We start from the raw sequence: 6,000 nt of genomic DNA, 5'->3' as shown, positions 1-6,000 counted from the left end.
AATTCAAAGTGAAATGAAACTTGGGTGAAGAAAGCAAGTGTGCAAAAAGCCTATGTGTTATTGCTACTTACTGTAGATTTTACGATTTATAGAGTTCCAATAGACTTTTCACCAAAATTTCAATCTGTGATAGGTTTAATATCCAAAATTGTACAAAATCTTTTGACAAAACAATCCTTGAGTTGATACTTGACATGGTAATAACTTTCAGTCAACCAAGAAGTCTGTCTGTTGGTAAAACTGTTTGATTATAATCAGTTTCCATAGCTGCAGCAGTATGCTTATTATACATTACGTATTTACTGCACTGTACCAATCCAACACTTTTATAAAACAAATCATTGCTAAAAAAAACCTGCTTCTTATTTAGGATTATATTAGTATCATTCATTATATAAATAACTGATGGAGTATATAAACTTGGTTGTTAAATTCAACTACTGATCTGATAGAAACATTTTAAGCACCCCTTTGTCTTTTAGAGGTTAAAATCTGCATGTACATTCTCTAAAGGAATGGCTGTGCTCAGGCATAGATTTCTGAGCATTTCCAACCCTCTTCGCATGCAAGAGGACTTTGGGGGTTTTTTGTTGTAAGTGTCTCTCATAGAAATGGAAAGCCCTGAATGTATTAAAAGATGGTGTGGTCTCTTGGTCAAAAAATGCAACTGATGTTCTTGAACGTTCTGCTTCAGTGAACCCCTCACACACCACACATGGAACCAGTAAAGGAGCACTGTTTCTTCCTTGAAATGGGCCATGCTATTTCGTTGAAACAACATGTGTTTCTGCTGGGTGTTCTGTGGTTCTGTCTCAACAACATTACTCAGAGCTCAAATACAGCAGGTATCAGCCAAGGAACTCTCAAGTATCAGAGGGATGAATAAATCATATTTTCAAGAAACACCCATCCCTTTCAAATAGATACACAGCTATACATCTGAGACATAATTTGCTTGAAAGAAATAGTATAATCTCACTCTTCCAAAATTCGAGTTGCCAAAGGACTTCCAGTAATAACTTAAATGAAAGTCACAGGAGAGGGATTGAGGCCTCAGTACTACTGGGAACTATAAAAACCAATCCCTTTCCTCGTGTCTGTTCCACTGGTGACCTCTAGTGCCCAAGGACATGAACAGGTATTCAAAGTTTCTCCAGAGCATTGCTTTGAGAGAACGGGCAAGCAGTGACTTTTTTTTCAGTGTTAAAAATTCTGACCTGGGCTTTCAATTCACAGTATTTCAAGTGCAAAATAATAATACAGAAACTTAGTGTATTAAGGGAAGAAAAAGATTTATGCTAATTGTAAGACTAGAAAGCTTCTTATTTGTAAAGATGAATACTGTGCAAGATTATTCACATTTGGACCATCAGTTTCAGGCATTGTCTTTTCCTCAGTCTGTGAAAAGGAGCCAAGCCTACATTGCAAATGTTGTGCTTTAGCCAGCACATACTTCTGAGCAGATGACCTTCGAGCATGAGGCCTAAATGGGTAACATTGTTGTCAACTAACTGGAATTTATCTGAGAAATAGGATGCCTAAGTACCCACTCAAAGACCACAATGGTTCAGAGCTTTATTTTTAGTTAATATATTTCTTTTAATGTAGTATGTTCTGACATGAGAACAGGTTGTTTTCTACGTGAAGGAATAAATTTAGGAAAATAAATCTTAGGTACTTCCTTCACAACAATATTGTTGAATGGAGATTGAACAGAAAAGCAGTTCTGAACTTCACTGCTTCACTGTCAGCTACGGAAGCAACAGGCAGTTACGTAGGTCCAGGCATTCCGTGTTTCTTGGGCAAAGTGCTTTGGTAGATCTGACTTCCATGAAGTCCATCTCTGCCTGTGACTCAGACTTTAGGTAATAAGAAATTTTCCTTGGCTAATGTTTACCTAGTGATGTGCAAATAGCAGATAGCTCATGTGTAAAAGTGTTAACAGGAGTAGATTAAACTGTGCTCTGAGAGAAGCATGCTAGAGAGAAGTGCTAGAGAATTGTGTGTGAAGGAGCTAATAATTGAATGCATGCATTAATACTTTGCAGATATATATATTTTAATAGAAACAAGATAAAGTACAGCAAGGCTGGAATCTCAGATCTCTCTTTCCAAGACTGTACCCTAATCAATAGCAGGAATCACAGAACCACAGAATATGGTGAGTTGGAAGGGTGCAGAACACCGCTAGAGTCACACCATGTGCCTGAGAGCATTGTCCAAATGCTTCTTGAACTCTGTTGGGCTTGGTGCTTTGACCACTGCCATGGGGAGCCTGTTCCAGTGCCCAAACACCCTCTGGGGGAAGAACCTTTTTCTAATGTCCAACTTAAATTTCCCCTGAGGAGTTTTGCTCTTGCATCCTGCCCACCACTTGTAAGTATTTTGCTGCACTGTAATTGAGTTTTAACAACAAAATAACAGCTCAAGCTGCACCTCTGAGGAGGAACCCTAAACAAAGGAATCCCTGGGCTTTTATATTCCTCAATACGATATTGATGAAGGAATTGTATCTCCGAGTGTTCTGAAATGTCATCTCTTACAGGAGAGGTGGGCAGGTGCCCTCTTCTCTGATTATGTTGTAAAACAGAAGGATGCTGCAATGGATTCTAAATTGAAAGTCCTGGACGAACGAAGGTATTATCCTGCAGCTCTGTGCCAGGAGTCTGTGTCACAGGGAATGCTTTGTAGTACCTTTGCTGTTGCAGAACAAACCTTTGCTGTGGTGTGGTAGCACACACCATCACTGCACGGACCTCTTCTGCAGAGTTCTGATATTTCCTCCAGAGATCAAATGCCTAAAGCTCTTTGCTGTTTCAGTTGTTTATTGGGTCTGTCCTGAGAGGGCTAATGGCCTGGGGTCGAAGAATTCAGCCTTGTAGTTGCTGAATATCTCTTGAGTAAAAGCATGTGTATGGATGTGTAAGAGACAGAAGAGAGTGTGAGAATGGGAAGGAGAGGAGGTGTGTACAGAAGCTGGTCTTCCCTGTAATATAAACCGTGACAAATCCACTTACACATAGAGAGATGTAAGTGCAGTCTTAAAATCTGTGTGTTGGGTGGCAAAGCTGATTACATGACTTCATTCCTGATGTCATTTGATGGCTGTGGCAGTGAACACAAGCCACCTAAGCTTTCTGCAGCTTATATAAGAACAGCACAGTAAACTGCAGTAGCTAATTGCATACAAAGTACAGCAAAACTGTATGGGGAGACTTTTTGTATTTTAATAAAGGCATGGGAAACAGCTGACATCTTAATTCAAACAGGAACAGAATACTCTTAAAGTAAACATTATTACCCTGTTATCACATTGGCTGTCTGGCAGCAGTCCTCTGGCCAGGATCTGAGGTGTGAGGTGGTAGTGATCCAAAGTGCTGCACACACTGCCTAAGGAATACAAGCAGTACTCAGGTAGTAGAAATGTGCTACTGGTGTTTAAAAGAAAGCCAAACACTGCTCTGCTGTAGACATCACTGCTCAAGCACCTGGAGGCTCTGGGTACTTTTCTGACAACAGCAGCTTCTTCAGAGGATTCAGAGCATTCAGAGTATTTCCTGCTTTTAAGATTGCTTTAATGACTGAATCATCCATAGTCTGAGCCAGAAAGGGAGTAAAAATCATAAGATGACTCATTATGAGTGTAAGAATATAAGATCTACTAGTTCTAGAACTTTTATATGTTTTCAGCTGGAATCAAATCTTCTTTCAAGTGCAGTTTGACGAAAGAAAAAAGCAAGTAAAAAGGAACAACTGTAGGTGGCACAGAAAATGTGTCAGTCAACATTTTCAATTAGCATAAAAACTGTTTCTAAGTATGTTCAAACTATATTTACTTACATTATTTACATTACTTACATTTACTTACCTTAAAATAACTATCCTTCTGTTTGACCAGAAGGTTGGAGATACTCAGTTAAATAAATTATCAAGGTAAGATAAACATTTCAGATAAAATTTCCTTCTTTAAATTTTTAATCATAATTAAAATTTGTAGTTTAAATCAGGGTATAGTGCCTGCTCTCCTCCTCTATGGCTCAGTGCAATACAGACCCAGTGCTGGCCTCTGAGCACTGGGGAGAGCACACATGAGCAGCATCCTTTCAGGGGGTCTCTGTCATTTTTTATTCATCTGAATAATAAGGGTACCCCTTAATTTGAAACAACAACTTTCAGGCCATCAGGATCTATGTAGTCTTGCTACTTTGGTTTTATTTGGTTTGGTTTTATTGGTTTTATTATTCTATTTTATTATTCTATTTTATTATTCTATTCTACTGATACAATTGAAAAAAAAAAGGCACAACCTTCCAATTGTGAATAGGTTAAATTTAAGAATGTTGAACCCATCAGAAAAATGAAATGCTTTACTCTAAACATTCCTACTAAACATCTGGGAAATCTTAGCTTAAAAACAGTGCAGCAGGCACAATGGAAAATCCTTGAGAGTGATGACAACTCTGATTTCACATGTATTTATAATCCTTCACTTTGTTTATTTTCTTGAGATTTCTGAATTTGACAGAGACAGATATCTGAAAATAACTGACATAACTGACATGCTAGCTGTCAGCCTGCCCTTAAAATGTGTGGTCAATACATCAAGGGAGCTAAAAGATAGGGGGCACAATGTTATTTTCCACTACAAAATATAGAGAAGATGAAGCATTTTATGGTTCTTGAGTGAAATGGTCATATGTGAAAAAACAAATAGCTGACAGTCTCTCACTTCAGCAACTTGTATGTGGTGCTGAAGGCAAACTACTACCTGCAGTGTGTGAAGGAAGGACTTTGCCACTGTAACACAAGCATGGAAACACAAAAATGAGAGCTGTTGCTACAGGGATCAAACTTTCACCTGGGTTGTGGGTAAGATTTTCACCAGGCCTGTGAAAGGTCCTTCCTCAATAAATGGGATCATTTTGTGCAGTAACTTTGAGATAGTTCAATTCAATGTGCAGCTCAATCTCCTTTGTTCCTGTAGGCATTAGGGTTAATCCATAGTTTTGGCAAGTAAGAAAAGCAAGAGAGACCTAAATGAAACCAAAGCTGCTTTGAGACAGGAGTTTTGTGTTCTACACGTCTGCAGCTCCCAGTACAAAGAGGACAGTTTCTTCAAATAAAATTACATCACATACAGACTGCTGTGACAAAGAGTTAATGTGTTACTTGTAATTCAAAAGGCAAAGATAATAAGATGAATTTTGAAATTCTCCAAATATGAGATGGAAGACAGAAGTGATTGCTTGCTGTCCACAATACTGAAACTTCTTGTGTGGTGTCAGTAGTTCTGCCAAGGTAAGCAGGAAGAGGAATGAACTACTTACCTCCATTTCCTATATCTGCTAGGCGCTGCATAAATTTCTGTGAGAACCTACCAATGAGTGGCTGCAGATCAGACTAGACAAAATTTCTTCCACATGTTACAACCACATTGCTCATTAACCACAGTGATTTGAGAAATCTGCCCCTTTCAGTTATCTCAGTTGTGGGTGATGGCTTTGTGTAACAAGAGCAGTGCACAAAAGGCAGCTAGGGCTGGGAAAACCTGCCAGAGAGGGATGCTGGCAGCTCATTCCTCAGGGGGATAAGCCCTGTTTTTCCAAGGAAAATTCAGCAGGAGTATTCCTGGAGCACTTCCTCGCCTAGAAAAAGAACTGTAAGTGTGGTGTACATTTATATATGTATGAGGACCAAGAAACAAATGGTAAGCTACAGTGAGTATGACTGAATCTGCAGAAGCAATGATTTTGTGTCACCTTAGAGTAAACATGTTGTTACAAAGACCTTCTGGTTTAAGAGATATGCCACTTACTATTTCATAAGTAAATAGAATCTGTCTTACAAGGAGATAATGAAACATAATAGAGTTTTAATGTAATATTTTTATTTTTCCCAGCCATAGTCCTCTGTTTATACCACAGCTCCTGAGCACATACAATAATGTAGACATGAAAATTAGTGTGTGTGACTGTCACATCCCACTTCTACAAGGAAAGA

This window comes from Pseudopodoces humilis, chromosome 6 (assembly GCF_049639895.1).
Source record: "Pseudopodoces humilis isolate 2021_Gansu_Grassland_sample_001 chromosome 6, ASM4963989v1, whole genome shotgun sequence".
Taxonomy (NCBI): Eukaryota; Metazoa; Chordata; class Aves; order Passeriformes; family Paridae; genus Pseudopodoces; species Pseudopodoces humilis.
The sequence above is the reverse complement of the archived record's forward strand: the minus strand, read 5'-3'. Positions refer to the sequence as shown.